The sequence below is a fragment of the Gavia stellata genome, chromosome 8, assembly GCF_030936135.1.
Source record: "Gavia stellata isolate bGavSte3 chromosome 8, bGavSte3.hap2, whole genome shotgun sequence".
NCBI classification, from domain to species: Eukaryota; Metazoa; Chordata; class Aves; order Gaviiformes; family Gaviidae; genus Gavia; species Gavia stellata.
In genome coordinates, this window is record NC_082601.1 from 5993428 (window position 1) to 6010114 (window position 16687).

At 38.5% G+C, this 16687-nt stretch overlaps 1 protein-coding gene across 1 annotated transcript in view; it reads left to right on the top strand.

Moving 5' to 3' along the window:
- The first annotated feature begins 1906 nt into the window (after positions 1-1906).
- Positions 1907-16687, top strand: part of LRP1B (LDL receptor related protein 1B) — a 587356-nt gene continuing 572575 nt past the window's right edge. The window contains exon 1 of the mRNA XM_059820081.1: positions 1907-2021. The gene's annotated coding sequence lies outside the window, so the exon portion shown is untranslated. The remainder of the gene's footprint in view (positions 2022-16687) is intronic.

Sequence of the window (16687 nt, forward strand, 5' to 3'; positions counted from 1 at the left end):
CCTTCATACAGATTTTGCTCATACAACTGTGTATCTATGAAATGCTGAAGCTTGCCAAACTCCCTTCCTCTTTCTGACTTCCAAGATGGTTTTTCAAGAAGCTCTGTCAAAGCAGGACCTTTAATCATCTCCCTGAAAGATTTAAGCAAAACCACTTCCGTGTGCATGTAAACTTAAACTTTTAATTACACAGTCACTCATTTTTTTCAGAGCAGGTAAACAACTTAAATGACTTAAATGTTTGCTGTTGAAGTAAAGGCAAGGAATTAAAATACAACCAAAATGCTTTGATTGCTAAAGAGTTACAGAAGCCACGTTGCAGCTAGTTTAAGCAATATGAAACATATCTAAATAGCAGTTGCAACTGACTCATTTGAAACTGTAGCCGTCAATAGTTTTAGAGACTGACCTTGAAAATGAGGTGTACACATAAGAAAAGGCAAGTTGATTTTAAGTGTTATTTCCTAGCGTAATAATACATAAATGTCCCAAAACCTGTGCCTTAAGCGTTTTCCTTTGAAGCTCAGAGTCAGCTTTACAAGCATGTTTAGGAACATCTTACAGTGATTAGGCAACACAATATACACATACTGCCTGCAAAATAGATATTTTGTTCAGAAGGCCAGTTGAGTTGTTCTGAGGAACAGTGGTTTTTTGTTATCGTGCTAATTGCTAGTTGACATACCAGGCTAAGAAATGAGTATTGTAACGTTTCTTGAAGAGTCAAAGCGCTTAATCACAAGTTGCAGCAACAAAAGTCCTTCAAGAGAGCAACTCAGTTCAGCAGGCACTGAAGCTAGCGGTGTACAGAGCACCGACTTACAGCATGCTAGCAGCAATAAGGAAAAAGTAACGGTATCAGTTGGCTTTTGGTATGAACTAAACCAATGGATAGATCTACAAGGGGAATTGGGGTTTTCTCTCCTTATTTATACCTGGTTTTATATCTTTGTAATAGTGTTGACTCCAGTGAAGTTATTTCGCCCTTGTATCAGTGTAAGAATAATCAAGAAACCTTTTCCCAGCCATCTGCAATGTAGCCTTGTGGAAGGCACTACTATAATTTATGTGTTGATAAAATGAATATAATATATTGCACAGAGGCTTTGTGAGCTTTAATTAATGTTAGAATAGTTTTACATTAATTAATGATGGAATAGTCTTGAGTTAATTAACTCTAGATCTCAAGGACATCAGACTTCAGTGGTTGAATCCAGCCGATAGTTTGGGTGTGCCAGGCTTCCAAAATTGCCCTCTTTTTAACACCGTTGTTTTCAAGGCGCCTCAGTTGACCTTGAATAAGTAAATCCTTGGTTTGCAACTTTGTCACATGAAATATAAAATAATTTTTATATAAATATGAGATAGGATTTGGTTGTTAATATGTAAAAAAAAAATACATATGTTTATTTAAAAAGACATTTGACTGCTTACAAAAATACATCTTTGAAAATTTGATTACTTGAAGCAACAATTTGAAAATATTTTCTGGGGCAGCGGAGGAGAATGGGGTACCTCCCTGCTGATAATATGAAATCAAAGCTTGTTGATTTCTATCTAGTGAACGAATTTACTTCATGATGAAATAGTTAGAGAAAAATAGAATTCCTTAAATTTCTATTTCACAGAGGTAGTTTATGCTAATGCTGTTCATGTCTGGTTGGAATGGTTATGGGATGCTCCCACTGCAACACTGCAGCTGGATGTTAGGGCTCTGCAGCCTAAGTAAGGGCATTTCCATTAGAGATCTCATTAATTTATTACTTCACATTGTTTGTATTGTTTGCTTCGATTTCTGATTTCAGAATCACTTTATTTTCACTTTTCATTTTCATTGTGCCACTTTATTTTCCTTCATTTTTAATCATTGCATTCTAAAACATTCTCGTTTTCAGAAGAACATCAGTTATGTGACGTAGGAGAGTTTCTGTGTCGTGATGGCGTGACTTGTGTCTCCCAACACTGGCTGTGTGATGGAGAGCCTGATTGTCCTGATGATTCAGATGAGTCTTTAGACACATGTAAGTAAAGAAGGAGCCACTCTTATTTTCTCTTCCTTTTAATGGTAAGATTTATAGTTGCACTTACTATACAATGAAAGAACGGATTCAATTTTTTTTATAAAACCTGAATAAATCTTCATATCAAGGGGAACAGCTTACATTCACTGTGTAGGTGAGAGACAAAAGAAATGGAAGAGATGGAAGGTGTTTTGTTCACGTGCCACTTTGTAATGAACGCTGTCGCCAGAGCATATGTTCACTATGCTCTCTCTGAGCTGTAGATGAGCTGTAGAGGGCAGAGACAAAGTCAGACACAGGAAAAATGTATTCCTCTAAAACGGGGGGAGGTGGGGTGGAAATGAATAGTGCTCAATGTTTTCAGTGAAAGTATGAGAAGCATGCAAACATCAAAGGGAGGAATGAAAGAAAATGTAAAATCTATGAGGGAGAAAGAAGCAAAGAAAGGAAAATGAGGGAAAGCTTTAATAAACCATGTTTAATTATAGTAAAGACCTTGGGTTTTTTTTTTAATGTGGCTAAAAGCTTATGAAGACCAGAGTAGCAACCTTACAGACTTTTTTCTTATCAGCCTTGTAGACTACTGATGAGGTGATATTAAATCTTAATGTTCCCTTGTTTCCTGCGTTCTGAGGAAAATGAGGGAATTTCCTGATTTTATCCCCAAGATAATCACTTAATGTGAGAGAAGAACTGTGTATTTTGTATCAAAGCAATACTGACTATCAGGAAGGCTAGAAATGTGGTTTAGTGCTAAAAGAAAAAAAAATCAAACATCAGACAGTATTTAGGAGTCTAATCTTTAAAATGGGGGACAGAAAGTCAAGATGTCTGGAAACCACTTCTGTCTGGGCAAACATTGCACAGATGATTGCAACCTTCCTGCTCCAGCATTTGTTCTCTGTAACAGATCGGAAAATTGTCTCCGGGGCTGTGGTGAGGGTGCTTTGATTAAGCGCCTTTGAAACACTTTGGGATTCTCAAAAACAAAATGCTGTAGTTGGAAGCATCAGGTACAGTTAAGATTTTATTACTGCATTGATGATTGATTACTGTCGTCTCTAATATAATATTTTCAAGCATAGTGTTAGTATCTGCAGTTAAAAGTTTTTCTTCTAACTGATGAGTATTGTGATAAGAGCACAAAAACGGACACACACAGAGTTTTTTCGTTTGCCTCCTGATATTTAGCACGTAGTTCCATATCTAGCAGCTTGCTGGATGCCTATACATTTTCCTCTCAGGAACTTTGCATGTTTATTGTACCGGACCATATGATCTGTGTTCAGTAATGCCATTCAAAGGCATGGCATATTAGAAACATAATCTTTGAAGTTTATTGATGACTTGAAGAAAGGGGGACGGGGTGGGAAAGCAAGCCTACATTCTTCCTGACATCAGCCAGCCTGGTCCTCTTGGAAACACCCCCTTTGCAAATGCCAAGAGGTTCTGTAGGCTGTGTTACTTAGGCTGTCTTAAGTAAAAGGTAGGAGTTAGCATCATTGCTTTTCTGGTTGTAGAGCAGGGAGATGTTTGAGCCCTTATGCATGTACAGGTTATGCAGCCCTTTTCTGACGAGCTGCTGGTTAATGAGCTGCCTGGGCAAGACCTGACTGTACGGCCAGAGATGTTAATCATGTCGGGTCTGGTGCCCTGTCTCATCCTTTCTGTTCAACTCAGCCCAGGCCTCTGCGTGAAAACTAAGTGACAGAGCTGGGGTGCTGGGTGAAACTTGCTTACATGTTTGCTCACAATTATGTTTTGGTCTTGATGGTTCTGTATTCATTTAGCCAGCGTAATTTAATGTCAAATGTAGTATTTTTTGAAATATGTGTATGTGCTCTAGCTTAGTCAAGTAAGTTGTTTCTCATTAGAGGTGAATACAGCGTTCCTGAATTTTCCTTGCTTTGCATCACGGTATATGTAAGGAGTTATAAACTACCTTAAAAATATTCTTATGAAATATTTGAGGACTCTGGTGTTAATGCGAGGAACACAGCACCTTCCAGTTTTAGTGCACCAAGTCACGTGTCTGTTTGTTTATAGATGAATGCAGCCTGTGTTTGTCAGCTCTTTGCTGACTTATGTACAGTGAATTATTTGGTGTAGCCTGGCAGATATTGCTAGTTGTTCCTATAGCCATAAACAAATGAGGTTTGATTGATTTTTCTGTGGATTTGTGCCTAGTAATAGGGTTTTCTGGGTTCTAATAACATACAAGCATTGATCAAAGCTTTTCCTGCAAGTGGAAGTTCTTAACTTATCTCCTGTGGGGATTTCAAGGTGTCTAAAAGGAGAGAAATTCTCATGCTGCAGCTTTTCCCATGGTGAGAATATGAAAAGTCTTATTAGTCTCATCACTCAACCATCTATTTGCAGAAAACTTTTAGGAACTAAGTACCTTTTGGCCTCTCTCCTGGTGCCATTTTAACTAGGTTTTGCAATAGCACCTGAAAGTTATTGGGCTGTGCAAACACATATGATATGACTGTATAAACTAATTTCCTCAGGAATCCACCTGAAATCATCCAATCTAGTCCCTTTATTAGTGTTAGTAAAGAGATCTAGGATTGGACAGAAAGGAGAAAAAGGTGGCATTCTTTGTTGTCGTTGAGTTCAGTCTTTGCATTGGCGAAGGTTGGGTGGGGCTTTAGGCAGGCACAGCTTCCATGGGTTTTCAACGAATGTGATGGAGGTGTCCTGTCACTGCCTGTGTTCTTTTGAGTCGACAGACAGTTTCCATCACCAGCATGTTCCCCTTCTAATTCCCATCTTCCACCAAATGGTCTCCCAAATAGCTTTGTAAAACCTGAAGTGAATTCCTACAGCACCTATACCTGTGTTCTCTTCTGTTTCTTAGCAGCTGTAATTCTTACTGTTCTCACTGGAGCTGCTGCTTTTTATAGTACCAAAGAACCTGGCTCAGTAATTCGTAATAAATAATTTAGTGAACAAATTTTGTTGCTTTTCTGTGAGTTGTTTGTGAGAAAATTGATTTTAAAAAAAAATGTATTAATAAAGCTTGTGACCAAGTAGTTTCTATCCTTTCTTGGGTGGTAAGTCTCTAGGCTGCTCGTAAGGTTTTTGCAAATAGTCAGGATTCAAAAATCAATTTACTTAACCTAATCGGATGATGCTAGGTTCTTCAGTAGGCTAAATCAGCAAGCTTGCTTGAAATCAATAGAATTCTATCAGATGCCCCAGAATCTGGTCAGATAAGTTTGACTTTTTCAGATAGCTGTTGGTCCGGGGGTTGATGCAAATGTTTAGAAGACTTCCTTACTGTAAAAAGAAGAAGAGAAAAAAAAAAAAAAAAAAAAAAAAATTGCTGTCTGTAGACTCATCTGCCAGACTAGTTTGGTGGGACAATTACAAAAGTCAAACATGCTGTTAAAACTCATAGAGTTTAAAAAACAGAAATAGTGACAACCTTTTGTATCACCTAGTGCCTGTTCACTATTGCCTGCTTTAGGCACTCAGTAGTTGGAAACATCTGTTTAATACTGTTTTTCTTGGGGTTTTTTTGGTGTTTTGTTTTGGTATTTTTGCTAATTTTACCATTCTTGCCACTAGTATTGGTCTTAAGCTGTAAGCATTTGCCTTTCTTAGCAATTTTTATAGGGGCTTAAGTACGGAAGGTCACTAATTGTATCTCAAAGATCCAGTGTAAAAGATTGTCATTTTGGGGTACCAGTGTGTGTTGCGTTCCACAGTTGTACCTCTGAATAACACATTAATCTCTAAATAAGCCATGCAGTTGCCTAAGGAATGTCTAGATTTCAGAAGCCATTGATACTTGATTTGATGTACTACGGCCCGGTTTCCTCCTCAACCTCCTACTAAAAGGATTGAGACGCAAAAAGTATATTGGCAAATGACTCCATTTATTACTTAAGGATTTTTTTTTTGTGTTTGCAGCTTCAGGGTTTGTATTGGCTTGCGTATTGTTTTCTAATCTCAGTTCACAAACTCTTCTCTGTCAGAATACATTGTGCTAAGGCAAGGTGAAACAAAGGAGCAGGAAAAGAAATTGCTTATTTTCTGTATCTTCTTTCTGGAACTGTACACATTGATTGTGTTTGGGTTTTGTAATGCTTGGTTCAGCAGCGGTTCCAGAAAGGGCTCATTTATTGTCTCTTAGCCATGAAGTAGAGGAAGATGCTATCATACCGCCTGATACTTGCCCTGTGAAGTGAGACTTGAGGTCTGCCACAAGTATACCCTGAGCTCTTCCCCTATCCTTCTGTGGCACGCTGCAGGCAGCAGTGCTTTGCTATGGCACAGTTACCCATTAGAACCATCTATGACCCTAAGTATTGTTTAAATATCATGAATATCTTACGAGAGGGGTAAAAAACCACAGTACAATATGAGATCTCCTGCTGCCAAGACATGAAAGCATCAAAATTCTGAAAACAGTTCACTCTGCACTGCCAGACTGCAATTCTGTCTCTTGTATTGTCTGCAACTGCACTTTCTTTGTTATCCTGGCACTGTTGTTCTTGTATGTGAGCTTTCTTAAATGGTATCCAAATGGTTGTTTGAATACATGCCACACACACAATTTATTTGTTGCTGACTGGTCCTGTATTGAAAGAACCCCAGTTTCCATTAGCAAATCATCAAATTTGAATGGTCCCTGTCTCTAGATGTTTGAGTAGATGTAGGCTTATCATAACATGTTGAAATTATCTCTGATAATAATGTTTCTCTGGGATTTTGAGGGAATATCATCTTCTATAATCATGATTAAACTGAAGTTGGAGGAGCAAAAGAAAGGCAGCAACCAAAAAAAACTTGTTTAAAAGCTCGAGTCTCACTTTGTTTGTTAAAATAGCTTCTTTCATTCTCTGGATGCTAATTATGTGAGACTTGTTTCACAAGCTTAAAAATTGTTAATTGGATACCTCAATTGTAGTTCTTTTACCAGCAAAGAATAAGATAATTGGATGTCATGTTGCTCCTGTGGTATGAAACAATAAAGATAAATTTTCCTAAAGCTCCTAATTCTTTTATGAGTGGATTCATTGAAATTCAATAGAAGCCAGGTTCCCAAACTACTGTTAAGTAGCTTTGGAAAATCCCATATCAATAAATAACTTGCATACATTGAAGATGAGCTGCCGTGAGGCTATTGAAGATAAATGAAGAAAACGATGGACATGAGGGAAAAATGTGGTCTTGTGTTTTCACTCTTTATAATTTTGCTGTATGCAGTTACTATTGAACAAGGAGTCTGCTACCTAAAATACCCGCTTACACCTATTCTTCAGCAAGATACTTGACCGTGTTACTGATCATACTAATTTAAACTGCTGTGAGGTGATGAATGTATACTCCCTTTTTCTCTCTGAATTAGGATCTTTCATATCAGTAGCGTAAAACTTAACTTCTAAAGCTCTTGTAGGAAATGAACCACAACCAGATGACAAATGTCAACAAATTTTATGAAACTGCTGCTAGTTTACATAAAATTAAGTTAAATGCTTAATGCAGCAATACAGTATTGCAATGCTTTTATGTTAGCTGGTGAAAAGAAGTGCTTCTGACAGAACAAGATGAATGTTTTGAAGTAGGATTAACTTTCCCAATACCATTTTTACAGACCTGAAAGAAAACACGCTTCCCACCGAGGGTGTCCTTGCAGTTTACCCTGGCAAAGCTACTGTGGTTGGTAGCCGCTGGTAAAGAAAAGATGTATAAAGATGTATTTATTATGGCCAGTGTTTTTGCCATCCTGTTTTTCGGCATACAGCCTCTCAGGTCTGCTGTGCTTGATCCTGTTCAGATAGTTTGCCGTTGCCTGCCCCCTTTACTCCTTGGTGAACATCTGCGTGACTGCTACCTGGGTTTCAGCTTCTGACCTCTGCTTTCTCCTTACTCCATCGTTTGGGAAAACTGCCGTGCTCGGCCCCTCCAGGAAAGGTCGTTTTGCTGGTGTGATGGGATTGCTGATGTTCTGGTAGTTAACCGAATATTAGAGCAAACAGTCTGGAAAGGATGAATGTCGATGGTGCACGTACCCTCTAAGCCTTTTGGAAAGGTTATAGAGAAGCACCCCACTGAGACAAATCCTGCATTGCAGTCGTTCTGGAGGTGTTCAAGTTGTTTCACTGGGGTGTTGATGAGGGCCAGTTGCCGTCCTGAGGGGTTCGTACTTTGGGGATGTTCCCACCTTTCTCCCCACTAACTCTGCTCCTTTTCCCTCTGGACCGCCCCATCCTTGGGTGCAGGGGAGCACCCATCTTGGGCCAGGGAATAACCTGTATGGTTTTGCACTTACTTTCTGTCACAGCCAGCATATAAGCAATGGTATTGAGGCCCTGGAGAACATATAGAGGCAATTCCTTTTTATGATTTCCCAACGGACGGTAATACTACTTCTGAGACGTAATTCATTGTCAGATTACTGGAATATGTGCGTTGTCCTTCTCTGAATAAAACTAGTTCGTTCATTTTGTGTGAGTGCCTTTGAATACTTGTGTGATTAAACCTATGGCTGTGGCCCCTGATACGTGACGCTTCTTCCTAACACCATTGGGACTTGCAGCGGGTGTCCCCGGGCGTTGGCAGCCAGGGCTGTGGGGCCTCCCTCAGGGGAGGCCGGGGCTGCCCCGTGCCGGACACAGCCGGTTCCAGCCAGTTCCGTAATGGCCCCAGGGCAGGGCACAGCTGGGCCAGTCAGAGACACCGGTGGCACCTCTGGGAAAGTGTATTTAAGAAAGGGCAAAGCGCTGCCCGGCAGTGAGGAGTGAGGAAAGAAACGGCCCTGTGAACACCCGGGTCAGAGGAGGGGGTGGAGGTGCTGTGGGCGCCGGAGGAGAGATTCTCCTGCAGCCCCTGGGGAGACCATGGAGGAGCAGGGAGATGTTTCGTGAAGAAACTCTGGCCTGTGGAGAGGAGCCCACGCTGGAGCAGGTTCTCCTGACAGGGACTGCGGTCCAGCTCTGAATTAAATTATCTTCCCAGCCTGTGACGGTAGCTGGTGAGTGATCCCCTTGTCTTTATCTCCACTGATGCACTTTGCCATCTTACTTTCTCCCACGTGCTGTTGAGGAGGGGGAGCGAGTGAGCAGCTGGGTGGGTGTCTGGCAACTGGCCACAGTCAGCCCACCACAGGACTATCTCTAGCTGATCCCAGTATTATGTGGGCTGTGTCTATACAGCCTATATACAGACCTAAACTTGGAACGAATGAAAGCCAAGCAAATGTGCTGGCATAACACTGAATGCTGGTATAACGCTGCACACGAGCTGATGGGTCCCACCCATCTTTTGTGCGGAAGGTTATATGGCTTGGAGCTGCATTGCATTCTGCCATCTGAACTATGGAATGACTAAGCTTGTGCCCTTGGAGTAGGGTACGAAGATCAGATCCACAAGAGGGAACGTTTGAAAGGATAGATAACAAAGTGCTTGAGGAATGCCATGGTATGCTGAACACCTATTGTATGTATCATATACCCTGTCATCCAGTTAACGCTGTGGGAGCTAAAATTTACACCGTACTGAACACAAGGACCTTGCAAGAACAAGGTGTGAGTCTGTCCGATGTATCAGGAATAGAGTGAGTCTCATTTCTGACGACTTGTTGGGCACTGCTGCCTTATCTGTAAAGGGTTAGCAACAGGGGCTTGGCTTCCAGCAGCGTTCCTTTTGTAGGGGGCTGCAATTTCAGTTTTGAATAAAAAATGTTTTTTCTTAAATGATTGTTTTGAAAGTGACATGCTACAGTCAGGTAAACATCGAAATTTGTCAGGGAATAGAATTACTTGCCTCAGCTAATTTTTTTTTTAATAATTTTAAAAACTAAAAGCATTCAATAACTTTTTTTTATAGTTTATTTTCTATTCTGTGTACATTTGTACTCCAGTTTCCAGTCTGAATGTTTTTTAACATTGTCCTTTACATAGTCCATACACCCAATCCTGTTTCAGCCAAACATAATTGCCTTAAAAGGTAGTTGAAGACTTTGCAATGGATTTTAATTATAATTCTGAAGTTAGTGTAAGTGTTATATATGCAGATATGTAAACAATTATTTATAACTTACCAATACAAATAGTCACATTAACTTTTATTACAGGCCAATAGGATTTTGTAAGGCTAGCTCGTTTCTGGTTTCTAGAAACGATTCACGCCTTGGAAATGTGTAGCAGGAGATCTGTGTGGTGCACAAAAAGTTTAAGAAAGAATTCCTTTGTTTTTTAAATGCTTTGAGTTTATGATGTGAAATGATCTTTAGACAAGATTTTCCCTTGTACTCAGGAAAGTGCTAGAGTTTATGTGACCATCTGAGTAAATAAAATGCAGCATTAGATTTCTTTTTGCCTTTCTACATGGGGCAAATTTTTCAAAATGTTTATTTATAAATTTGAGGGTGGGGTGGTGGTGCCAAAATCACAGGATCTCCAGTCTATGTGAATGATGAGAACTACATGGGGAATCACGGTGTCGTTATTGCACAGAAACTTGGCATCCCTGGCAAGAGGTCCAGGTTCAAATAGGTATAATTTCTGTAGCTCTCTGACTGCATATTTGCTTTTGGAGTAAAGTTCAGGATTGAAGGACTTAAAGGTCATTGTATCTCTCAGTGACATGGTCATTAGAAATACTACCTTTTTTTTTGTCTATGGCTGATTATCTTGTGCATGGTTTTCCAAAAGTGGTTCACAGGGAATTCAATTAAATGATTGCTGACAAAATGAGCGTCTTTTAAGTTCTGTGGAAACATGTAGGTATAATACAAGGCCAGGACAGAGCCTTTGAAGGATGATGCCCAATACCTAAAACTCTGAAACAGCTCATTTATGGATTAATTGCTTGCTAAAATTGCACTTCCTACACAGAAGCAGATCTAATGGGATATATACTCATAAGACAAGAAAATGAAAAGATCAGTCTTTTGAAAAACCTATAAAAGTAATTCATACTTTGACCAAGACTTTTGTTTTCAAGTTTTTAACCCAAAGCAATTTTGTTTTCATAGCTAAGCTATAAATTACATCCCCCAAAAAGTGCACATGTGGAGAGAGAGATGAGATGGAAAGACTTTGCACAGTTTCTTTTTCATGAGATTGTGGTGACTGTTAAGCATAACCTAATGACTTCTTTTTGTTCCCAGCATCGACCTTCTTGACAGTATTTGGCCACAAGTAAGACGGGTGTTTCAGAGTTAATCATAGTTTGGCCATGGGGCGTCTTCCAGGTACAGATGCAGTCCTCCCTGGTTTCACAGGAGGGATGTGTCTCCTGCACTGTCAAGGCAGGAGACCCCAGTCAGGGGCTAAACAACAGCACTGTGGTTGAAAGAAACTACACCATGGAGTCTCCAAGATACACTGGGGCAAAAAATGCCTGTCTGCCTGAAAAAGTGGGGAAGTAACTGATCATATAGGCAAGTGACAGAGGGGAGGGATGTGAGGTTGCAGCATGTTTTTTTGTTTGGTTTTTAGAAGCTTTTTATTCAGTTGATATGTACTTTATTTAGGTTTATGTGTACTGATTTGAACTTTTTTTTTATGACATTTTTGTCCCTATTGCCACACACATTTATTTGGAATCCATTTAGTTTGCATTCTCTTTTACAGCTTAACAATTTTATTACTTATTTTCTTTTCTCCTCTTTCATATTTATGTCCTTGCAACTCTTTCAGAGCCTTCTCTATTTGAGTTGTCCTTTCACTTCAGCTCTGCATTTTCCCACAATTATTTTGTTTAGCCCTAATCCTCACTGTTGCTTTATTCATTGTTTTCCCACTTTTCTTGCTTCTTTTTTAGTTATGCTGACAAAACTACTAAAATTACTATGAAAACTATTTTTCTTCCTCTGAGTTCCTTTATTTTTCCCCTGTCATCATCCTAAACAGATTCCTTTTCCTCTCTCATAGGTCTCATCCTTTTCTCTTCACTGACGTCCTAATTCTTATTCCTTCATTTTCTGTCTTAGTTTTTATCTTCCTGTTAACAGTCCTTTGTCTCTTGCTATCTCGTCATGCTGCTGCTGTTCAGTAGTCAGCATCAGGAAAAGAGAGTATTTTTGGAAATGAGGAATGTACCTTAAGCAGGATAATTTAGCCAAATATCAAGATGATTGTGAGAGAGTTGGTTGCTAGGCTGTCATTGCACTCTTTAGCAGCAATAGCTTTGGTAAAACGGAGGTAGAGAAATTACTGTATCACAGCATTATCTATTGATTAGGAATTGATAAAATTTAAAAACATATTTAGAAAAAACCGTAAGTACATAGCATCATCAAAATCCTTTTTGGCTTTGCTGGTATAAAAAGGTAATTTTTGATAATGCAGGGATTTATAAATTACAGCAATCTTATGTATGAAATTTATTGTTGGAAGATTTTTATCTGAGGTGATGCTACTTCACTGTGGGTCCCAATTGCACTGAGACTCATTACAATTGTTTATAATTATAATGATATATCTGGTCTGTAGATCCTGTACTGGGAGAAATGTATTGTATTTAAATAGTGGGCTGGATGGCATCCTTTATTTGTCACTTAAAAAGTGCTAAAGTGCAATAGCCATTTTTCTTCTCAAAATTACTGATGAAAACAACTCTCGTTAGCAAGCAGATGGCTTTCTGGAAGAAAAGTAAAATTGCTCTTTTTGAAAATAGGGCTGTGATTTAAAATAAGAATTTAGATGTGTTATTAGTGATAAAATGCACAGTAGTTTTAGTCAGCAAAGAGGGCACTTTGCTATGGACGAGGAAATAATGCAAGACAAAAACCTTTGCTCACAAAGAATAATGCATAACTATGACAAAAGAGTGTAACTCGCTGTAGCCAGCAGTCTGGATTCAACTGTTCTACATTTTAGCCTTTTAATAAAGCAGAAAAGGAAATGATGGAAAAGATTTCATTTCAAAAAGTATCCTTCAGGGTTTAGTTCCTTATGTTAACTTATGGATGTACAGGTCTAATCCAGACAGTCCATGTTTTAGCAGCTCTTACTCAAGCCCTAGTACTTCTGACTTTAAAATGTTTCATGAAACGTTTTAAAGTCTGCATTGCTTAACGCCTTCATCTTACATTATTCAAAGATGCATCAACAGCCACGTGCACCTACTTTGTAGGACTGTGAGCTGTGCCCTCAGAAATAGGTCTTAAGTTGTATGCAAAACTTGGATATGCCCAATATGAAATAATTTTGAGTTAGTTCTACTCATCACTACAGGTGTTTATAGGATTGGACCCAAGTTTGTATATATATTTCCTCATGGAGAATGCTCAGTTAACTTTTACCATCTGACATTTATAACCTCGTTAAAGGCACAGCTTCTTAGAAGGTATAGCTGTTAATGGTGTATTTGCAATAACATGAGTTACTCCAAAGTAAAGATGTGGTAAGCTTATTTTTCATTATTTACGTGTTGAAACAAAATTGAGGTGGAAAAATATAATTTTTTTTCTTCATCTTAAAATAAAATTACCTCTAAAGTGTTTCTTCTCTTTGTTCCACTTCTTAAGGACTCATAAGTATGCCAAGGCTACAAAGAGTGTCTCTTGCTGACTTTATGCTCAGGCTGTAGAGAATATTGAGATGGCATTTTCTAACTCATTCTGACTTTTTCTGCTCTAATTCTGTACCAGGCTATTTGATATTTTAGGTAATTTTTTAAACTATTTAATCTAAAGTTGTCTAAGGTACATCTCTAATGTGCTGCCATCTTTGGTTTTCTAGCTTCTTGTTGCAAGAGGTAATTTAGTTTACAAGCATGCTCCATAACCTAAAGCCACTGATAAGTTCAACTACAAAAACCAGGTACAAATAATGGATAGTATAAATAATAGCTATCTGCTCTACTATTAAGAGGGACGATATATAGTATTATAATTGTTTGGTACGATAACAAAATAAAGTACTGAAATCTATCTTCTCTGACTCTATTTTCAGTAAATTAAATAGCACTTGTTGTTGTCTTGCCTTTCAATGCATTTGTCTCCAAGCGCCTCTCCCCCTTCAATCCAGAGTGTTGCTCGTGGCCATAGCTCTGCTTTCAGCCCCTGGGAAGTCACGTGCAGGAGAACATGCAGTGAGCTGGGACCACGGGGGCAGTGTGCACTTCGTCCAGCTTATAAAATTAATAAGGGAACCTACTCAGACATTGGATTTTCCATAATAACAAATGCGTTGTTTCCTTGATTTGTAATTCCCTGCTCAAAATTAGACAATTCAGTTTAATAGCAGACTTATTTTCACAGTTGGGTTTTCATTCAGTAATGCAGCAGTAAGTTCTCTATCCAAGATAGAGAATAGTCTTCTCTTTCTCCACCGTACCCAATGCTAGGTTTTTAGTTTTTATTTATTTCTGCGACCTGCACGCAGATGTAAGTGTACTGAAGGCTCACGGTTTTACTCATTAGGCTTCTATAACGCCAAATCTCATTTCACTTTGGCTGCACTGGAGATGCCTCTGAGGTCAGCCAGGTCAAAACTGCAGTTGCTGCAAGGAACTGTATAATTTCTTCTCTGCTAACAATCCTGGGGATTTGAATGCATCTGATGAATAAGGTCAGTTGAACTGAACTATTTTTGTATTTACAAAATTATTTAATTTGCTTTGTTCTTCTCTTCCTTTGCAGTGACTTTGGCCTGGCCTTCCACCCTAGTCACTTCTTGATATGTAGTGGATTTCAGGCGTATCCTGACTATGTGACTTCATAGCAGGAGGAGGGAATTACAACAAGATCATTAAAGTGTGAAATTAAATTCTTAAAGATGAAACATCTAAAATAGCTAAAACAGTACCCCAAAAACAAACAGTGCAATTGATCCTACTTAATTACATGCTTAATAATTTTATACCAATGTAAAGCACATTGATGATGTACTAATCCATTTCACTTTCACTGCCACCACAGATTTCCTCCTTCTTATTTGCTTTGAATCTCATCATTATCCTACACATAAAACTAGTATTCTTAGAATTTTTATAGTATTATTTCCATATAAAATGAGGGAAAGTCTAATAGATGAATACTAAACAGCTCATTAAAATGGTTTGTAATATATCTGTTAATGATAAAAGCAGCTGAGAAATGCTGATATAAAATAGTACTTCAGTCCCAGAGTATATCCAAGATTAGAAGAATCATGCCTTGGATAATAAATACTTAAGGGAAAACAGGAAATCTTAAATACAAATAACATCAAATAAAGAGCTTTGTATATTAATTAAGCATGTTAACAGATGCATTTATTTAAGTTAAATAATTAATATATTACTAGTACTGGCAGCAAGAAATTTTTTGACATTAAAAAAAAATAACCTGAAAAGGTTTTAATTTCAGGAGAAAAAATGCTGCCTTCAAAAGCCATTAAGGATGTTTTTATCTGGAACTGGCACAAAGACTGTTAATGATCGAATTACGCAGCAGGCAAAATGCATGGAAGAAGAGCCTAATCTACCATGTCAAGAACCCTGATCTTTAAATTTGCTCTATATGGGCAAGCCACTGTCTCCAGTCTAAGAAACAGGATGGGCTTTGAAACAGTTTAGGTGATGAATGGTTCCTTCTCTACCCATGTGCATTAAGGTTTGGTCCTTGAAGCTGTTGTCTCTGGCCTTTTAGCCGTGCTTCCTGTGTCCAGGCCGCAGGAACAGGCTGTTGTGAATTACCTGTCCAAAACTGTCCATAGGTTGTGTGACAGAGAAAAATTCTGCATTCACGGCAAGTGTTTGTTGGAGGTTGGAGCTCAAATTTAGGAAGATAAAGTGCAGGATGAAATGATGTATTTGGGGTTTAAGTTATCATGAATTTATATTTTGGTATAGATTTAGCTATGTGCTCTTTCCCTTTCTGCAAACTTTTTGTACTGTCCTAAACCAGACTAGCTTTGCTACTGTTTAGTTGCAGTTGTGTCATAACAATTCAGCTTAAGTTTCGTATTCAACCCCAGGATTCTAACTTAAGAAGAAACACTGCTGACAGCTTTATAAAGGGAAGGGGTCAGGTGTGGTCCTTAACCTTTGCTTAGATACCAAATTATGCAAAATATAAGATCAAGATATAACAAAGTTTGGTCATCTGAAATGTCAGTAAATAAATGTCCCACAAATTATTTATACTGGAAATGCATCTGGTATTGTTGAAAGAAAATATTATGCAATACACTTTCTACACTTCTGAATATTGAGCCTGAAATTGGAAAACTCCCACTGATTTTTTTTTTTTTTTTTTTTTTTTTTTAATGAACGAGAATTTCTCCTGCAGTTTTCAGCATGGTTTGTCAGGGACAAGTCACCAAAGCAGGAAAAATGGGAGATTGCTCAGAGGGAGAATGAATTCATATATAAGCAAGGTAGAATGCATACTTGTGCAGAAGATCAGTACAAGGACCATTCATAATGTCCCTTTTTGCTTCTGATGGAGAGAGCACAATCCTGGTGCTGGGCTTGGGCACAGGGCTGCCCTCCAAGCATCCCTTTCATCATTCATGAGCATTGTTCACAATAATGGTACAGATAAGCAAGAATATTTTAAAAAAAGCCATTTCATAACACTATTCTTTAGTCTGCCACAGAAAAGGATGCTGGAAGAAGGGACTTGGCTAATTTACCGTTACTATGAAGTATGGTGATTTTTTGCTTCAAGTCTGTATATGGATTTAAATGTTTTGTTTAACATTCTTTTTTATTTCCCT